The sequence below is a fragment of the Eulemur rufifrons genome, chromosome 1 (genome assembly GCF_041146395.1).
Source record: "Eulemur rufifrons isolate Redbay chromosome 1, OSU_ERuf_1, whole genome shotgun sequence".
Taxonomy (NCBI): domain Eukaryota; kingdom Metazoa; phylum Chordata; class Mammalia; order Primates; family Lemuridae; genus Eulemur; species Eulemur rufifrons.
The window spans coordinates 24,862,210-24,883,239 of record NC_090983.1 but is presented as its reverse complement, the minus strand read 5'-3'; the positions used below and the strand labels follow the sequence as shown (position 1 = coordinate 24,883,239).

At 35.6% G+C, this 21,030-nt stretch overlaps 1 protein-coding gene across 4 annotated transcripts in view; it reads left to right on the top strand.

Moving 5' to 3' along the window:
• MAP2 (microtubule associated protein 2) overlaps nt 1-21,030 on the top strand; it is a 270,401-nt gene that overhangs the window by 112,225 nt on the left and 137,146 nt on the right. For all 4 annotated transcript variants that reach the window (XM_069467738.1, XM_069467728.1, XM_069467718.1 and 1 more), the window contains exon 3: nt 18,323-18,390. The gene's annotated coding sequence lies outside the window, so the exon portion shown is untranslated. The remainder of the gene's footprint in view (nt 1-18,322; nt 18,391-21,030) is intronic.

Below are 21,030 nucleotides of genomic sequence, written 5' to 3'. Positions count from 1 at the left end.
TCTTATACATATAGAAACATATACATGCTCATGCATATACATATATATGTACACACAGACATTCAGTTTTCTTCTGAACCATTTGCAAGACACTTCACCTCTAAACACTTCAATTTGTATCTTTAAAGAGCCTGGCATTCTCATTACTGGAATATTATTATAAGAGCCAAGAAATCCAACATTTATTCAATAACATTATCTAATATATAACCCATATTTAAGTTTCTCTAATTGTCCCAAAAATATTCTTTATTGCTGTTTTTTAAAAATTGAATCCAAGAATAAATTAAGGTTACCATGTTTCTTTAGTCTCCTTTAATCTAGCAGAGAGCCCCTGCTTTTTTTTTTTCCATGACATTAATATTTCCAGAAATTCCAGACCAGATGTCCTGTGAAATGTCCCACTTGATGGAACTTTTTATTTGCTTACTCATGATTAGGTTCACAGTATATATTTATAGGGAAATAACCATATAGATGATATTGGGAACTATCTAGCAATTAACTGTTAAAAGTACTTTTCTACCTCTGTTATGAAGAAGGAATCTGTGGGGGATATTCCGAGGCTATGGGAATATCCTATTTCCTTACAGCTTTTCACCCAGTGGTTTCAGCATACATTGATGATTCTTACCTGAGTCTCTTGTTATATTCAGGAGTGCAACAGTGATTTTTAAAAAAAGTTTATCATTCTTTCTACTCTTATTAACTAGCATTCTTCTTCTCTCTCTCTCTCTCTCTCTCTCTTTCTCTCTCTTTCTTTCTCCCTCCATCTCTCCCTCTGTTAAAGTATTGCTGTAGACTCATGGATTTTCTTCTATTGAGTGTCTTATAATCTAACACCATTGTTATTATATTTCATGCCCAAATCATTTCAAATCTGGCCACTGGGAGTCCCTCCAAGAGAATAGTGGTGTCCATTTGATAAGTTTCATTAGTCATTTAGCACTTTTCTGCTTTCTGGCACAGTAAGATATCTAAAGACTCTTTGTACTTTCCCTGTCCCAAACCTCGGGTCAGCCACTTTTTTCTCCTAGGACTTTTGGTTCCTTTAGTGATAAATGGTATTTAGAAACCCAAGACTGGAGTGTCATTGCTTCTAGGACAAAACAAAGTAATTAATGTGAAAGTACTTAATAAAATATAAAGCACCGCCCTATCATGACTCAAACAGGCATTCAGCTTATTTGGAACCATGCTAAATAGGAGCACCAATATAAGTCTCTCTGTGTTTAGAGAGTAAGTAGGAGACACAGGACATAAGTGAAGATGGAAGAGATAAATAATCTGGCTTTGTCAGATATAATATGATTCCTTGTTTTATAACTCTAAGAGACTAAATAGAACAAATGAAAAGGCCGTGAAGTGTATTCTCACCTGTTCCCTAAATTGTTTTGCTATTTAATACTTCAGATAGGAAAGAATTAATTATTTTATTTTGTGGATGCATTGTAACCTTTTCAAAAATGAAACATTTGTCTGAAGAATGATGAAACATAAATTTGTGATTTCTCCTGCTTTTACTTTTCTTATACATTTGTTCAGTAGTAACATTGTAATTTTGAGAATTTGAGATTTTTAAAAATTGCAAATATAAAACTTATTTATTTTCCCCATTAGATACAGTACCTATGTCACATTTAGGGAAATGGTGTGGTGACATTTTTTGGATTTCTTTGTGGACAAATGGATTGTTGTGGGTTTTGGTTTCTATGGTTTTATTACAAATAAAGAACATACCTATTTGACTATATTTTTATTTTTACTTCCCACTATAAAGATCATTTGGTTTAATTTTCAGGCTTTGCTACTTGTGCTGCATCACTTTTTGTTTTCAAATTAAATTTTTTTAATAACATTCCCCTATGAGACCATGGGTTATGATAAATTGGAAAGGGGACAGAGATGGGTAAACAGGTGATGCTTAGCATCTCATTAATTGCAGAGAAGGAAAGCAAAATAGCCTAGATGTCCAGGCAACAGCAATTCTTTTCTTTTTACCTTCACCAGGACTCTTTCTTCTGACCTTGGTGACGAAAGGAGGCATCAGGATGGAGTATGAAAAACACATACAGGGACCCAGTGGTTTTACAAGTCCTCTGTTCATATGAAGCCAGGCTAAAAATAGGGAAGAACAAAGGACATGTGCTTTTGTTATCTATTTTGGAATGCCCTTTATTCTTCTATTTTTGGTTTTGTATCAAATTCAGATGAAGGAATGTCAAATGCCCATGTGTGTGTTGGCAGGCTGGGCTTGGCAAAGAAAGTGACTGGGTTTGGTAGTCCTTTGTTTCAGCTGTTTCAAGAATTCCCCAGTTTTCAATACTGAACAGAATGGGCTATTCCCATAAAGCATTTAGTGCACATGCAGAAAAATTTAGGCTCCTGGAGAAGTTCAGACCAGATTGCCTGGTTCATGAAGGTTCTTCAATTTAATTTACTAGCAGTCTGTCCTTAGGGAAGTCACCTAACCTCTCTGCGTTTCAGCTGGCCCACTTATAAAATGAAGGTAATAATAGGACTTTCCTCATAAGGTCCTATTAATGTATGTAAAGTGCTTGTAAGCAAATACTAGGTATTCATCAAATATTAGTTCTTATTTTTATTGCTTACATACACCTAAGTAGAAATGTTAAGAAAATATTAGCCCCCTTCGTATCAGTGTTTGAAAATTTTAAAACAATCAAATCAACACATGAATCACTCAATCTTCAAACTGTATTTTTTAGCCTTGTTTTGTTATTGGTTTTTTTTAACTTCCTTCCTTTGAGGTGTGATATTTTTGAAGCTTTTGTGGCTCTCTGTCTTATCCAGGTCCACACACTCAATATAAGACACACTGATGCAGCACCAGCTCAAGTACGAAAACAGATTTTTATTCCTTGACTCCTCAACTAGCCTTAAAATATAAGGAGGTTTTAAAAAATTGGGGGCAGATTTCATTTTTTTTTAAAAAGTTGTTGTTAGTTATCCACACATCTCAAATAATTAAAAGATTAAAATTACGTTACCCGAACTTTTGGGATATTCCATTGCTTCCTGGGTAACCAGATTATTCATATCATGCATATTGCTCATGTGGACCTGTCATCAGAAGTTCCAACTGGAGGGCTGAGACGCCAAATATTAACATCTGCAAGGTCTTTAACCATCTCCCTCCTATAGGAACAGTTTAGATTACATGCAGAATATTTGAAGGTACAGAATAGTACAATGTAGTTTTAAAAGCATACCTGTAATTTAAAAGCATATGAACTGAGTTCACATATGGTGGTGTAATCTACCTTTTTCCTGGTTTCCTCCTCTATAACATGGAGACAATAACAGTAACTACTTCACAGAGTTTCTATGAGGATAAAATGAGTTCATACATAGAAATTCTGAAAAAATAATGCCTAGTCCTCAATGATCACCTGATGAAAGTTTCTCATTGTGATAATAGAGACCCATGGGAACAACCTCCTTCAGAGGCCATCTGAATTCAGTTTAGGATTAAGGACACCCTCCCATTGCCACCACCTCCCCATCTCATCCTAGAATAGTTCTCTAGTTCACAGTGAAATCCCTTGGCCTCTCTCAAACTAAATCAACAGCGTACCTGGAATTCCCAAGCTCTGGAATCAGTCCCAAGCTCTGTAAACCAAGTGAACATTAACATACATATGGGCATATCCCCTTCCTGTGTTATCCCTGATAAAGATTTTGATCCTCAACCAAGATAAAATCCTGTGAAGGCTAAAGTAATGTTGTACTTTGATCTGACACCAGCAGGTGTCTTATTCACCTTTTAGGTGCTTTGCAGTTGAAAGAGTAAGCCTTTTTCTGTGGCTACCAGTTCACAAGCATCAAGTGAAAAACTTTTACTAGGTGATAGAAATATGGGAAGAATGATAAAGACAACTTTATAATTTTTGTGCAGTATCTGTAGATTTTATTTAAAGTCTGTGTCATGAATGCAATCTTAGAATCCTCTTTGTATCTTCATTTTTCTCTTAACAGTCAATATGAAATGCAGGTCATTTAATCTCAAAATGTCCTTGATTAGAGCATTTTTTACCTAGATTTTTCCAGTTATTAACTGATTGCAGCTAATGAAGAAGGGGTAATAGGAAACAAAAATAAAGGGAAACAATAAAATGTAATGTCCTTCATAAACTAATTTCTAATTTTAATATAATCTTTACGTGTAGAAGACACTATGTCCTGTTCTCGGTACAAGTTCATACTCACACATAATTTGACTCCTGCATCCCATGTTTGGAGCCCCCTGTTGGTTTCATTGGCACGGGAGACAAATACCTTTGCATCTGGTGAGGCAATAACTTATCTCAGTTATTTTGAATCCTCTATACTAGTGTGTTTTCAAGCTGTATTTCATGAACCAGTGACACTAGCATCACCTGGGATGCTTAATGAATATATGGGGGACTCATGACTCACCTCTAGACTTCCGATTTGAATCACTCAGAGGTGAGGCCCAGAATCTGCATTTTAGCACAGCTCTGTGGAGTCTAAGGAAAAAAAAAAAGATGTGAACCACAGCCACGGTCTCTACTTCATAGTCTGTCTCCTACAGACCACCCCCCCAGCCCCCAGGGTTTCGCCTCATAACCCATAGCCTGCTTTGGTGGTCATGGTTGTTTTGAACCATAGGTGCAAAGAATTGATCTCCTCCTAATCCTCTTTTTTGGGGGGTGGGGGGCACATGATCATTAGACCATGAAAGTCCTATTCTTGCTTCATGTTATTTTAACTTTTTTTTCTTTTATTTATGGGGTGCATTTCCCCATTCCCATCCCCACACATGCCCTCATGGCAATATGCAGTGGAGATGCCGTTCAGTTTATGCCTTTTCACTCCGTATGGTTCAGAGTTTCTCATAGCTGCGTAGGACTCCAAGGCTCCTTCTACCACCCTTGACTTGTCTATGCCCCTTACTGTGAACACCTCAGTTGTTCTCAAATCCCACCATCATGAATACCGAAATTCAAACACTACACACAGATTCACCACTTGGCTGGCTCTCTTGTGATCAGGCCCCATGAATGCTATCACCATCTAATCTGTTACTAAATCCAGATTTCACGAACGTTTTTTCATTGATAGTGTTTAAGGCTGGCTGGATAACATGTATTGGGAGGAATTACAATCTCGCTGGAAAATATCTTTAAATTGCATTATAGAATGAGTTGTATCTGTATTTCCTTTAATCAGCTATTTCTAGATTTCTAGCCCTGTTTGTAAGCTTTCTTTAAAATTCCAGTTATAGGTACATCCTTACCCAAAGTTGTTTTCTTTTTCTCCCATATGTCATACAATTTTGTGATCTTTCTCACTGGGGCCATTAGCTCCTGGTTAATGAACCTAAGTTATTAAGAAATTGAGACAAGAAGTTACAAATCCATCTTCACTAGTACAAAACATCTGCCCTCAATGAAATATGCACTCTTAATACAAAGGTCACAATTTAAGATTGTTGTCTCCTGTTACTTGCTTATGTGCAGTATCAGGGTCTCTTGATCAAAATTTTACCTTTGAATCTCTTGTCTGGTTGCACAGATGTCTATCTAAAGAGAAAATTATTTGAAGCACAGATTTTTAAAATATAAGTAGCCAAGCATTTAATTAATAGAAAGGAGATTGCAACCAGCCAGTCAATAGCGATAAAATACTTTCTGTCCGTTTTTCGTTCCCCTTCACTCAGTGACAGCTGACTGTGCACCTCCAAGCCATAGACCTATTGAGCGTGACATTCTCTCTTTCCAAGATAATCCTCATGATAGGATGTGCTTAATTTGTGCTGTTGTTGAGACTGCCCTGAACTTATTTACATATTGTCAATACATTTAAGGCCTGAGTAAAGGACCAACCATCCAGATTAAAATATTCCCTGTCAAGGACTTGCTGTATCTAGCAAATTCTGGAATAATGCTGATTGCGGGTGGTTGGTGAGTATTGATGCTGTTCAAGATTTATAAGCCTGTATTGGAAGGCACATGAAACTAAAGACTTCTTTAGAACAATGTCCCTGTTTAAAACTACTCTCATTCAGACTCAGCTGGGCATTCAGCAGTGCCAGCCATTGAATAAGACCTTTCAAGTGCCTTAGCCTGCTTCACCTGTCAGACTGGCTCAGTAATTTGTAAATGAAACCCTTTTTGCTTCCAAAGCTCTTGATCCTCCAGCTCTTCTCTACCAATCTTCCATAGTCTTGCTTTTCCTTTTGATTTGAGTGTCTTAACTCTCCTAACACATACCATCAGTTTTCATTTACTTCTTTTTTTCAAGTCATGACCAAATACTGCTGAATCAATCTTAGTGTTTCTGTGCTATTTTACCATCTTCAAAAACCCTAATTGTTTTTTTTTTTTTCTTATTGTATACTAAGTTTCTCTTTCATTGCACTTGGCTTTTAATTGAATGTCATGAGTGCCAATTTCTCAAGGTTTCTCTTTGTGCATTCTTTGTGTACTTCTTAACACAGGCTTCATGTCCCCTGCTCTCATCAGCCAGTCAATCAATCAATCAATCAATCATAGATTTTGTTGAGCAGTTCCAAATTAAAATAAGAAATTATGAGAAAATGATAAGCACCCCTTAGCTCCCTAGAAAAACTTGTCATTGAGGCATCTCCAGCTTTTTTCGAATGTGTCATCTATGTGCTCATAAGCATTTCCATAGAAAGTATCTATAAGCTATGCATTTGATTTCTTTTGATTTGTTTTGTTTTGTTTTGTTTGAGACAGAGTCTCACTCTGTTGCCCAGGCTAGAGTGCCTTGGCGTCAATCTAGCTCACATCAACCTCAAACTTCTGGGCTCAAGCAATCCTCCTGCCTCAGCCTCCCAAGTAGCTGGGACTACAGGCATATGCCACCATGCCCTGCTAATTTTTTCTATATATTTTTAGTTGTCCAGCTAATTTCTTTCTATTTTTTTTAGTAGATATGGGGTCTCGCTCTTGCTCAGGCTGATCTTGAACTCCTGAGCTCAAATGATCCTCCTGCCTCGGCCTCCCAGAGTACAAGGATTATAGGCATGAGCCACCACGAGTGGCCCTTGTTTGTTTTTTTCTAAGCTCTGGTGGGCTAAAAATAAATAGATACCATGTTGCAGCATTACATACAATGACCACAATAACAACATACTCCCGCAACTTCCCATTCCATTCTTTTTCTAGGTCAACATCCACAACAAAAATTAACAATATTTATTGTATATCAATGTAAAAAAAGAATACCAGATATTATAGAAAGAGAAAATGTTGTAAAACACATGAAGTTTACGGCTAACACAAGATCAAAGACCTATATAGATGAAAGTTTGTTTAAATAATTCCTTAAATATCTTCCTCTTTCCTCGACCATGTTTGTTATGACTTTAGGGTAAAAAGGAGAAGGAAGAGTTGGAAAGGGGTAGGCAAAATGAAGATTATGGGAAATGCAGGAAAAAACAAACATAAGAATGTTATAGTTCAAGGAAAAGTTATTGGTCTTGGAGATGTGAAAATTTCTTTTCCAGACAGAGTCATTGGCCCAGATACTTACAAAAACTAATTTTGCAAAGAGCATATTTTTGTATTCCATTTGAAATAAAAGTCAAAATAGATGGACAATGCCTAGAAAAAAATTTTTAGTTTCTTTTTATGGACTATTAAATAAAACACTCTGATTTCTTCAATTACGTGTTTGCTATTAGAAGCAAAAGGAAAAAAGCCCCAAAACTATGGAAAATGAAATTAGTGTAAATATAATGTAACATGAACTCTTTCTAGTCAACTTAATGATACTGTTGAAAAGGAATATACATATATAGACATTGATCATATATTGTATTTCCTTTGGATTTAAAAACCAGTATATCTTTTACCTAAAATCCTTTGTAGCTTAGAAATCTAATGATAGGATGAAACGCAAAGTTTTATTAGAAATAGAAACAGTACTCCCACTCTCAAAGTTCCTGTTTCTTTTCACACTAGGGAGTTGATATTCCTCATCTGTATTTTTTGGTTCCAATCAATAGGAGAATTTGGAACTTTGGTGCACATGTAGATGTACCACTGAATGTACTATAAATATTCAAGATGTTTTGTAGTTCTATTTAATTAAAATATCTGTAAATAAATAAATACCTGCATAGACAGTTAATTCTCTCCTCTCATCTTTGATGTACCCCTGGTGTAAGGACTAACAAAAAAGGAAAGATAGGGACTAAGAAATTACGTATGTAATTCTTGGTGGCCCTCACCCTAGGGTACACTGTCCCCTAAACAGCAGAAAGAATAAGTATGTATTTCATAAAATTTTGGAATGTGCATTTCAGCTATTCACAAAATATGTTAAAATATACATTTTCAGAAATCATTCCACATATGAGATTGCATTATCAAATCATCACAGTAGACATTTTATGATTTGAACTGGAAATACTAAGTGCTGAAAGGGAAAGCTGGGGGATCTTGCAGAATTTAACCTATTCAGCATAATCTGGTCATGTCAAGGTTAAAGACTGCCTAATTCAAATGGATTGGCACTAGCTGACCTCTCAAGTACTGCCAGCTCTCCAATTCTGTGAAGACGCCGAGGATTGAAGGAATGACAAAGGTTTAAAATATTGAGATAAATTAATCTTCGAAGCTGAGAAAGCAGTAAACAAAATAACTCCTTTTCACAGTTTTCAAAAATAAATCAATAACTTACATCTACTGTCAGGCAATGCAGCATTTGATTTTGTAGCATTTGATTTTGTGCCATCATCCAGTCTTCTATAACAGTGTAATGACCCCACTTTTGCAGACATTTGATAAAAGGAGGTTCATTTCCTGCTTTCTGGAAGATCAGCCAAGAAATTCGTGACTCCAGAAGATGGTTCTGCTTGATTGGCTGCTAAATGAAAATTTTATTTAGTAAAAAGTCCTCCACACTAATTCTCTTAATTTTTCTTCATGGCTTGCTCATTTCTCTTGCAAATATGGTTTGCCTATAGACTGGTTATATCTTCAGTAGTGAAAGAAAGCATATTATATTAACATTTAGGTTATTAGAGATATGAAGAAATATTTGCAAGTTGTAACTAAAGATTCACAAGTAAATAAGAAAAACTATGAGAAGGATTTTTGTAGAAATAAATAAATATTTTAAAACCTTGAAGTGAACGGGGAGAGGGTACTCAAAATGGCTATAAATGTGCCAAAGATGAAAAGCCTAAGACTTGTATATTTAAATAGTTAACCCTGGGAGAGGCGAGGAGGGGATGGGTATATTCACACCTAATGGGTGCAGTGCTCACTGTCTGGAGGATGGACACACTTCAAGCTCTGACTCTGGTGGGGCAAAGGCAATATATGTAACCTAAACATTTGTATGCCCATGATATGCTGAAATAAAAAAATGACAAATAAGAAAAATAGTTAACTAAGACCCAAACTAATGAAATACTTATACCATGTGTTTTGTCTTGTGATTTATGAAACTGAGCTCAAAGTTAAGATTTTTGGGGTGGTAATTCATGCTTTTTATATGAGTTTTTAATTCTAATCATTCATGCAATCATGCATGAATGAATATTTATTGAGTATTTATTGTGCACCAGTTATGCACCAGACCCAGTTCTAGGTACTTGCAATATATTAGTGAACAAAACAGGTAAAGAGTTCTGTCTTCATGAAGCTTTCAAGTGAATGGGGAGAGGAAGTTCTTTAAAAACATGTGAGCATATATTGCACTCGTATGACTCTATATCCTCTGCCAAGAATATATCAGATAGATAGTAAATAAAATTATAATGTCTTCCTAAACTACAGGAATGGTTATATTAACATACGATACGTGTGTTATTTAAATATGAACTGATGGAATCTGAAATAATTCTGAAAGTAAAAATCTGTATTTCTAATCCTATCTCTTTTATGCACAGCCTACTTATGAAATAAATAGTCTGTCTTAAACTCTCTCTCCCAGAAAAATAGAAAATTCTTAATTTTATGTTCACTTTATCCCTCTTGTTCTGATGTCTTTTGAGCGTAAGTGGAAAATTTTGAGTTCTATGTTTATCTCTTCCTCTTCTGATAACCTTTTAAGCATTAGGCTGGATTACAAACTAATTAGCTGAGAAGTCCATGGGTTGAATTTCTGCTCCACCGTTTACCAGCTGTGTGTCCTCAGGCACATTACTAAACTTAATTGGTCCTATTTCCTCAACTGTAAAATAGAGGTGCATTAACTCTCAGAATTATTGAATAAAATAATGTACTCAAAGGGATCGACACATTATAGGTACTTAATCATTTATACCAGAATCGTGTCATATGCTTTTTTTAATTGGTCAATATTAGAATGAATAACTGAATATAAACAACTGAACAACAGCCCAAGCCCATATATAATAACAGGCATTAATTATAATATCATGGTGAATTTTTTTTTTGGTATCCTTATGATTCTGAAAAAGGAAAGAGCTTTGTGGCATGATATACTGTCTGGATTTTGGAAGCCATTTTAAAAGAGGCAGAACCATTTAAATGGACCGAAAAGGAACAGTCAGATTTGGGTTGGAAGAGAAGTAGATGATTCCTGAAATAAGCTAGCAATTATTGTGGGCATTGGTGGGCAAGAGATTTTTGTGAAAGGAACAATTTTGAAAGCATATTAAGTGTCCATTCTTTTGTCACGATAGTGTAGTACAGTAAGGGTCGTTACATACAAATACTTGCACTTGTTGATATGTTCCTAAAATATACATTTTACTTCCGTTTTTTACTTCATGATTTTGTACTTCACATTTGCTATTTATTTATGAAATGCCAATGCAAAATGTCCTCTCCCTACTGGAAAAATTGCCCTTAACAAGTTGTTTATTTAACATGCACATAATTAGCCTATGGTCTTCATTTGTGCAGCCATGCTTCTGTGGTATGTTTGCAAAATGTATGCTCATACCAGAATCCTCTTGCATAATGTTCATTACAGCTCCTAAAACTTGTGAACAAAGTTTCTAAACCAATGGCGCCATAATAGTTATTTTTATTACTATGAAAGTGTGACAAACATTAATAGAGTGCACACATCTTAATTCCTCCCCACATCCAATGTTACAGGAAGACACTGTACTTCTTCCCAGTCATTCCCATCCCTCATTCTACTCCCCACAGGGGTAAACACTATTCTGACTTCTATCTCTGAACATTAGTTTTGTGTGTTCTGGAGCTTCATATAAATGGAATATACAGTATGCATTTTTTTTGTCTGTCTTCTTTCACTCATCATTGTGTCTTTGAGATTAATCTATGTCATTGCATGTAATAGTAATTTCTTTTCTTTTTGTGTGGGTAGTAATTCACTACATGAATATACCACAATCCATTCAGTTGATAAGGACTGGGTGATTTCTAATTTATGCTAGTATGCATAAAGCTACTAAGAACATTTTTGTCAGTGTGTTTATAGGGTATACATAATCATTTCTCTTGGGTGTCTACCTAGAAGTAGATTGCTGGGTCATAGGGTAGGCATGCATTTAGTTTCACTAGATACTGCCAAACAGTTTTTTAAAGTGGTTGTACTAATTTAAACTCCCACCAGCAATGTACAACAGTCTCAGTTGTTCTACTATTATAGTTTTCTTTTCAATCTCTTAAGAGCTTTTTATTCCCAGCATAGCTCTTAAAGTATAATGAGATTACAACTTTATGAATTGAAGTCTAAATTATTTTTCATAATTGCAGTTCACGTGATTCTGTTTTACAAAGGAAATTTGGTTCAGTTTACTTTGGTAAAAGTATGTGAGCAGAATAAAACTCTGGGTATAGACATCTCAAAAGCTTAGACGGTAATGGCATGAAATCTAAATATGGCTTTTAAGCTAGCTATTTCACTAAATTGCAGTCCAACTTTATTTTGAGAACTGACAATGAGAAAAACTTCTCTCTCTCTCCATTTACATCATTCTGTTGGCTTTCCATTGATAAGTGAAGTAAAAATGCTGATGGAATAAAGAAAAACAAGAGTATATAATTTTTAGAACCACGTTTGCAAAATTTTCCAGTTAAATGTGAATATTTCTGATGTTCAAAATGGCACATAATTCAAAAATAATTTGAAATGTATTTTATACCTACATTTGGATACAAATATCACTGATTTTTAGAGAAAATCACCACACTAAGATTTAAAATGTAATTGTCAGGCCAAACTCTGATCATGACTCAGAAGAATTAAAGCCTGATCCTAGAGCAATTGGAAAGCCATTCCATTACCTTGCCTTACTCTTCATCCTACATGCTTTAAATAAACTTATCCTTTTCACTGCAGACCATGCTTAATCAAAATCACAGTGAAGATGTTAAAGATGGCCACGGGTAACCCATATGTCAGTATGCTTATTTATAAATGTACTTTATTCATTCTTTATCTAAGTTTAGTGGAGATACTGAATATTTGGTTTAAAATATTTCCTACTGGGTTACATGTGTAAGAAATAGTGAAAATAAATATAAAGTAAAGCAAATAATTTTGAGACTTGAGTTCTGGACAGTACCAATGTTGTTTTTAAACTTTAAATAAGTAAATAAATAGTCCAGCTCAGTGGCGTAGAAAACCTAGTAAAAGTAAATAAAAGGTCAAATGGACAAAAAACTAATGAATTTCTATCTTCAATCACAGCAAAAAGAACTTGGGGCAGGAATCAAGTGATTTGATGATTCTACTTTTGGTGGAGGGCAGGGGAGAGGAATTTTGTTCCTTAGTGATAATTTGTCCATTATCTGCTATCAGAATCCTTTACATGAATTTCTCAACATATTATTTTATTTTTTGCAATTGATAACTCAGCTATGTTGATGGAGTACACTTAAGAATACTTTTTGACTGGGCGCGGTAGCTCATGCCTGTAATCCTAGCACTTCGGGAAGCCAAGGTAGGAGGATTGCTTGAAGCCAGGAGTTAGAAAACAGCCTGAGCAAGAGTCAGACTTCGTCTCTACAAAGAATAGAAAAATTAGCTGGGCATGGTGGTGCACGCCTGTAATCCCAGTTACTCAGAAGGCGGAGGCAGAAACGATCACTTGAACCCACGAGTTTGAGGTTGCAATGAGCTGTGATGACGCCAGCGCACTCTAGCCTGGGTGACAGAGTGAGAGCCAGTCTCTAAGTAAATAAGTAAGTAAATAAATAAACAAGTACAATTTATAGAAACAATAGTCATTCTTTTTTTAAAAAAGCCATTTTAAAGTATTTTGGCCATGAGGCAGCATTAATTAATTACTTTCATTTTATTTACAAAAAATCTAAAAATTAAAATTTTGCATATTTTAATAGCAACAGAAGGCATGATTTATCAAATAAGCTCTTTCTGATAGCCCCATGCTAGGTACTTTGCAGAATTCAAAATCTGTATTTTAAATAAATTTATATCCCCTAATGGAAACTATAAAATATATTGATTCCATGGTAATAGGTGGTTTATAGTATAAATAAGAGGCAATATTCATAAGGAAGACAATATATAGAATAGGGAAAGCAATATGGAATACAAAGATTTAGGTTGTCTGAAAACTCCAATTCATCCACTAATGTGATTTTCACATTCACTCATTTAAAAAAAATTTTTTTTTTTTAGTGCCATGATGTTCCAGGAACTGTTTTAGGTGCTTTGGATATACCAGTGTCACAAACATGTAAAGGTGACTGCCCTTATGGAACTTGCAGGGTGAGTTAGGTAATATATAATAAACATTAAAAAAAAGAAAATTTTATGCTATGATAAATACGATGGAAAAAAGGAAAAACAGAGCAGAGGATGATGGACTGTGGGAAAGGCATGGTTGAAATTCTCATTAGGGTAGTCAGGAAAGCCCTACTTGGGACTATGATATATAAGCAAAGATTTCAAGGGGTTAAGGAAGACACACTTCCATTATTCATTCTTAAAGAGTTTAAAGAGTGATACACAAATAGATGGACCAATATATTTAGGGAATGAAACAAAAGGTCTTTCAGAAGAGTCACAGGTGGAGCTGGGCTTGGTGGCCCACTTGTAATCCTAGCACTTTGGGAGGCTGAGGTGGGAGGATTCCTTGAGGCCAGGAGTTTGAGACCAGCCTGGCCAACATAGTGAGACTCCCTTCTCTAATTTTTTTTTTTTTAAGTTTATCAGGCATAGTGGTACACACCTGCAGTCCCAGCTACTCGGGAGGCTGAGGCAGGAGGATCATTTGAACATAGAAGTTTGAGGTTATAGTGAGCTATGATCACCCACTGTACTTCACCCTGGGTGACAGAGTGAGATTGTGTCTCTTAAAAAAAATAAAATAAAATAAAGAGCCGCAGGAGTGAGCTAACTGAATTTGGAGATATAGTTAAATCAGATTCTTAAAGATCAGCATCTGTAGTGGAGCAGATATAACAGAGGGATGGAGTGAAGTTGTCTCATCAAAATGAGAAAACAAAGTATGAAGTTAGTTTTTTGTTTACTGATTTATTAATTGAAGTTCCTTGAGGAGGAAATGCTGTTTCCCTCTTTTTCTCATTCCTACAATCTGTCAAGTGTCTGAAATATATGTATGTGTGCCATCCCAATTGGTTAAATCAACTGATGAATGATACTAAGCCAAGGTCTAAAATACAGTCAAAGAGAAGAAGGGTAAGGAAAGTGCCATAGTTTGGGCTCTCAGGCATAAATTAAAAATCTTTTTTTTTTTTTTGAGACAGAGTCTCACTCTGTTGCCCGGGCTAGAGTGAGTGCCGTGGCGTCAGCCTAGCTCACAGCAACCTCAAACTCCTAGGCTCAAGCGATCCTCTTGCCTCAGCCTCCCGAGTAGCTGGGACTACAGGCATGCGCCACCATGCCCGGCTAATTTTTTCTATATATATTTTTAGCTGTCCATATAATTTCTTTCTATTTTTAGTAGAGATGGGGTCTCGCTCTTGCTCAGGCTGGTCTCGAACTCCTGAGCTCAAACGATCCGCCCACCTCGGCCTCCCAGAGTGCTAGGATTACAGGCGTGAGCCACCGCGCCCGGCCAAAAATCTAAACATTTATGAAAGTCTCTCATCTGTCATCTCATATTCTTAGAATATTACATACCTAGGGCAGTAATTATGTTTTACGTATAGTGCTTATTCTATTGGAAACAAATTGACAAAAAAAAAAAGAAGAGCAAAAGGATATGCCAACTCATTTACTGAACTAGGTATCGCTAATACTTAACAGACAATGCTAAATGTTTCTGGAAGCTGTGCTATTTTTTTAAACTGACCAAGACCATTATATGTGCTTTATGAAATAGTGATAGAGTATCATTCATGTTTCAAGACATAACAGTTTTGTGCATCATTTTTTTGTGTGTCCATAAGTGAACAGATGACAATAAATTAAAATAAGACATTCAGTTTGAAAAATCACATTATTGTCCAAAATCAGAGACATATAACAGAGAGATCATATTTAAGGGGACACTTTTTTGGGGGAAAAAAAACCTAACCAGTATGTAGAATTCACTAAGGCCTTGAAATCTCTTGTAATTATTGCTATGGTAATCGTATTTTTTTTAAAAATGTAATTTATTCATTTTATAGCTGGTGTACTGGGGGAATAGGATGATGGTGGTGGCAGCAACTCTGTTTCAGACATCAAGAAATGCAATATGACCCTATCTATATATGAGTTAACCTAAAAAACAATGAGCCATAAGAACTGAATATTGAAAGAACAGTTTTGAAAAAAAATAAAAATAGTAAAACATGGAGGTCAAAATTTTATTCACAAATCCACAATTTTTACTGTGCAAAAAATTAGAAAGATTTTAACAAATATTGCGCCCTCCAGTGGTTGTTTTTTTGTGAATGATTGTAATTATCATTACTTTTATTTTTAATTTTAGCTGGGCTCTCAGTTTCCCAGCTTTACTGTTTTGAGTAACCCCAGTAAGGTTCACATTGTCTATACCTAGGAGGAACCTTGGGAGGCCAACTCAATTTGATTGTCCAATTTTATGCTTGCAGAAAGAATGAGGTCAGCGATGATAGAATGTCTAGTAGATGATGATCAAGTTCAGGCTCAACAAAATAGATTCATAAAAGGGCAATCATGCTTGATTTGTCTGATTGCCAGACTAGAAATGAAAGAAAAGTGGCATAATTACCCCGAATTCTTCAGACCTCAATAAGGTCCTGCACAGATATTAAGCAAAGCTGGTCCTCAGAATGATTGCAATGCGTCTTAAAGAGGAAGATCACTGTTTTATCAAATAAAAGCGAAATCAATTTTAGAAAAATCAATTTTAGCAAAGTCAAAGACAAAAGATTTTTCTGGAATCTGTTCTGCTTGCAAACAGAATGAGAGAGAGAGAAAGGGAAGGGAAAGAAAGTCACTTGGTGAGAGAAGACAAGCAGAGGACGGAGTCAGAAAATCCTGCCGGTGCCTCCCTTTTGTGGCCTTGGTCAGACTCCTTTGGGCCTCAGCGTCTCACCTACAAAACAAAGGGTGTGGACTAGGATGAGTGGTTCCTATGAAACCAGTATAGAGACAGAGACCAGGAGTAGCGGGATCAATCTTATACAAAAGAACCATAATTTGAATATTTATGAAAGCAAAATTAGCTAGTGATCAAAAAATGGGGAAGAGAGGTGTCTGAAGGGGAATGCAAATTCATTTTAATGGATTCAAAATACAACATAAAAATGATAGAGACAGTTCTTTCAAGAAGGAAAAAAAAGAAAGCATATCATTCTGTCTCTACGTTTCTTCCACTGTAGTCTCATCCCCTCTTCTCTGTCATCATCTTATTTTTTGCTCTTTACTTTCTGTTTCCAGTAACCATGGTGATGCTGCCTCCCAGCAACCTTCCTCACAGCTGGCCCTTTTGGTACACGTCAAATTTTGCTCCATTCACTGGTGCAGGGTGCTAACAATGCTGTGAAAATTCATTTATTTATTAATGTTTTTCTCCTTCCCTTTTGTCTGGGAAACAAATGCAGGGAATTATGCCACATTTAACCTCTCTACACAAGGGGCACTGTAAAACAGGGATATTCAACTGTTAATTTCAGTTGCTAACATGAAGGGGATACTGATTATGCCAGAGATTGAATTCTCTGCCCGGGCCCTCAGGGGCTGTAAAATCCCCAATACTCAAGCTGGTCGCCACCTCCTTTTGCTTTTGTATATAAATGGAATAAAATAGATTGCCCACAGAAATCACACATCAACCCTGGTTTCCTAATCCTCTTTGTTTTGTGCTTTGTCTCTTATAAGGAAAACATTGCCAAGTGCGTAATTATCATAGTTACAAGGGGATTGAATTTTCCGTAGGAAAATATACATAAATATATGCATTTTTCTAATGAACACAATTATTTCTTTTGGAATATAAATAAGCAGTATTCAGTGGTTTTAAAAATATTGTAATTATCTGCCAATGACAAAACATCAAAGAATCTTTGATGTCCTTAGCACACGGATAATAAAAATTCCCATAAACTGTCGTTTTGTCATGTCCAGGTTTTGTAGCTTAACTTGTTTGTAATCCTATATGCTTGAAAACTGTCCCTCTACTTAAGCTGTGTGCGTGTGTGTGTGTGTGTGTGTGTGTGTGTGTCTGGCATTAACACAAAGGAGACCAGATGATGACATTCATAGGCTTATAGACTCGACTCCTGGGGACACACTTGGATGGAGGCAATTAAAATGCCTGTCAGGCATTTGGTACCAGAAGCCCCTATGGCAAACCTCTAAATCGCGTAAGCCAGGGCTGCATCCTATTGTCAGTGAATGATGGCGGAGCTGAGTGGCTTGTCATCATTCTCGAAAATTCTGAGGCTAGTGAGCTCTCTCTCCCTCTCCCACTCGCCTTATTTTCCTTTTCGCCACTGCGGGGACTTTTTCTAATTTGCAGCTTCCCTTTCTCCGGCACACACAGACACGAGCTGGTGGCTTGCAGACTGCGTCTGTCTGGAGCTAGAGAGCCAGCGAGCCAGCACGCGGGGAGAATGCTGCCGGAGAATGATTCTGCAGCAGTTCTCAAAGGCTAGACTTGGGTGGTATTGCTGCAAATGCGCTGGTAATGGTTTGGGCTTTTTAAAATTTTATTTTGTTTTATTTTTAATCCATTTTTCAAAGGATCTGCTGTATGTGATCTCGGAGTAAAATGCTTTAAAATTCATTATTGAGCTAAAGATTCAAGCACTGCATTGTTTTGTACTACAGATCTCAAGTCATAGATTTATTTATTGGATATAAAGAATGCTTTTGCTTACTGGTGAGTTACAGTTTTTGATATTTAGTTAACAAATCTATATATGTATTTTTTTCTTTTGTTTTGTTTCGGTAGATTCTTCAGCTTGTTGTCTCTAACCGAGGAAGCATTGATTGGGAACTACTCATTCAGAAAATTAAAAGGTACCACATGTTTTATTTGGATGTTTAAATGAGGGAAAATCAGGGAAGAATTGGAATGTTTTGATTTAAATTAATCTCTCTAAGGTTGGTCTTTTATCTTTAAGCCTACGTTGATCATTGTCTATAGCATGTACAATTTCCTATGCAGATAATGCCATTATCTGAGGCTGTTTTGATTAGAAGATGTTGAAAGAATGGTGTCTTTTGCCTATGTTGCAAGTTATTAACAAATATCAACATGTCTGGCTTATTTTTGGAATTTATCATTGTATATTTTTAAAACACGTCCAAAATTCTCCATCGTCATGAAAATTCATTAATTTGAATTTAAGAGAAATTTATTAAGTAATGATTTTATCTTAAAGAATCCTGCTGATAAGTGATTTTTTAAAATGGTTACATGAAATGCTTCACCCTTCCCAGGTAGCATGAGTGTTAAGAGACGAAAGCTCAGGAATGACTCAGTATTGTTGGGTTGTGCAAATAAAACATCGTAACTTCCTTATTGATGTTTTAGTCTTTAGCAATGGATATATTTAAAAGCCAAGGTTTTTAGTTATTAAAGCAACTCGTTTTACATCTGCTTTATTCAGAATTATCAGCGTAAGAAAGTAATCCTTCATCTTGCCATGAAAGCAGTTGAATCCATTGATCCTGGGCCTTATGCCTTATATGAAAAATGTTAATTTTCAAATTCAGCACCAGGGTGTATATTGATTTCAGAAAGTAATTATAGGTATTACTGTTTCTACAATTCTTTAAGATTATCTTTGACCATAATATATATTCATGTCAATAAAACCTGTATTTGTAATTTGCCTTTAAAAAATGGAAGACATTTTCTGCCTTGCTCAGAACAAGATCAATAATACCTCTTAGACCTTTCCTTGGAATCCATATAGTATTTCCTGCAAGACTATCAGCCCAAAATATTTTATCCAATAAGTATAGCTGTTTTTTAAATATACTTAAAAATGGCTAATGTTCAACTGCTGACCCTGAAATATAAGTATATAGTACACCTGTGAGTGTGGATATTTGTAGCAGTCGAAGGAGACTAATGCTTTGTCCTTGGTTGATTTTCTCTGCAATGTGTAATCATGAGAACCTTAATTTATTCATTCCAAAGGACTTCTTAAGAGCCTTGCTGCTGTGGGTAATTATTGTGGGAGAAAGAGGGAAGGGGCAGATGACACTGTCCTCGGCCTTCCAGAGCGTAGGCAGCATCACATAAGATTATTGAACAAGAGAATGAATTCATTAAAATAAATCAGAGTGTTCTAAAAAAGGAAATTACATTATTTCAGATATTGAACAAAATCTAGTACAGTCTTAGAGATACATAAAATTATATTGCATTTCTTCCTCCCAAATTACTCAGTAGAATCATGTATAAAATCCCCAGACAGGACTTACTATTCCTCCTGAATATTGTAAAACCCTTGAGACCATTCTCTCTTTTTACATTTCACTCAGAGTCAGTGAAAGCATTTTATGTTTGGTAGAAAAAAAAAATCTGTTTGGTATTTTTCCGTCTAACTACATCCATACAGCATATGTATCACATGAGAATCTGTTTCCTAATCTTCAGACTCATTCAGCAACTCATTATATTAATTTTGAACTTTGGGGTATTTGTATGAATTGGAAAAGGATTAACTTGTTATTTAATTGCTAATAAATATCTTCAATACATTGTCAATGGGAACTAATAAGCTGTGTTGCGATTTGTCTAGATATTGGAGAAGGGGCATATGATCTTACCAAGAGGCTCTTGCATGCACATTTTCTAGAACCATTTAAAAATTCATCTAGGGGTGTGCTGGTAAAATGTGTATAATAAAAAGGAGTTTATTACGGTAGTCTGTTTGGTAGTCAGATCAGAACAGAAATTTGACTATTGGACTCTACAAGAGTCAAGGATCTATACCATGTTTTTTCTAATCAATATTATCATGAGTTAATTCCTTTACCGATTTTTTTTCACTCATATCTTCAGCGCATAGAATAGTGCCTGGACCATAGTAGGAGTTCAATAAATATGTGTTTAATTATTTAATGTATAAATGAATTTGTCATCATTTCCCCCATTGGTTTTTTTGTTCTTGCTTTTCATGAGCTTATACACTGTGAAACAGACATCTGGTGATTTTTCTTTAAGTTACCCAAAACAGTCATTATATGTCTCTAATTAATAATGATAATAATCCGATAATTAATACTGGGTAGAAAAGCAGATGAATCATGTGTAGAAATTCTTTAGGCTATATGGAAAAGAATTTTTATGGTTTTAGGTTACAATGGAGAGAATTTTTGAAATGTCCCCTTTCACTTTCATCAGCTAGGGGAAAAATGCCAAACTGCAGCATGAGCTTTGCTTATGGACGCTTCCTAAATACTACTCCCAGGCTTGACATTGTTTATTGCTCTTCATGTCTTTGGCCAAGATTTTGCTGCAGCAAAGGGGAGGAGGCCTCTTTTTTCCCTCTCTCTTTCCTATAAATGTAATACGAGAAATGATGTCATACTTACCAGTGCATAATGAGCAACAAAGCATTGAAAAATAGATATCTTTTCTATATATTTAAAAAATCTATAAAGAAAGTTCTAGAATCATAATGGCTTCAGAAAATGCTATTC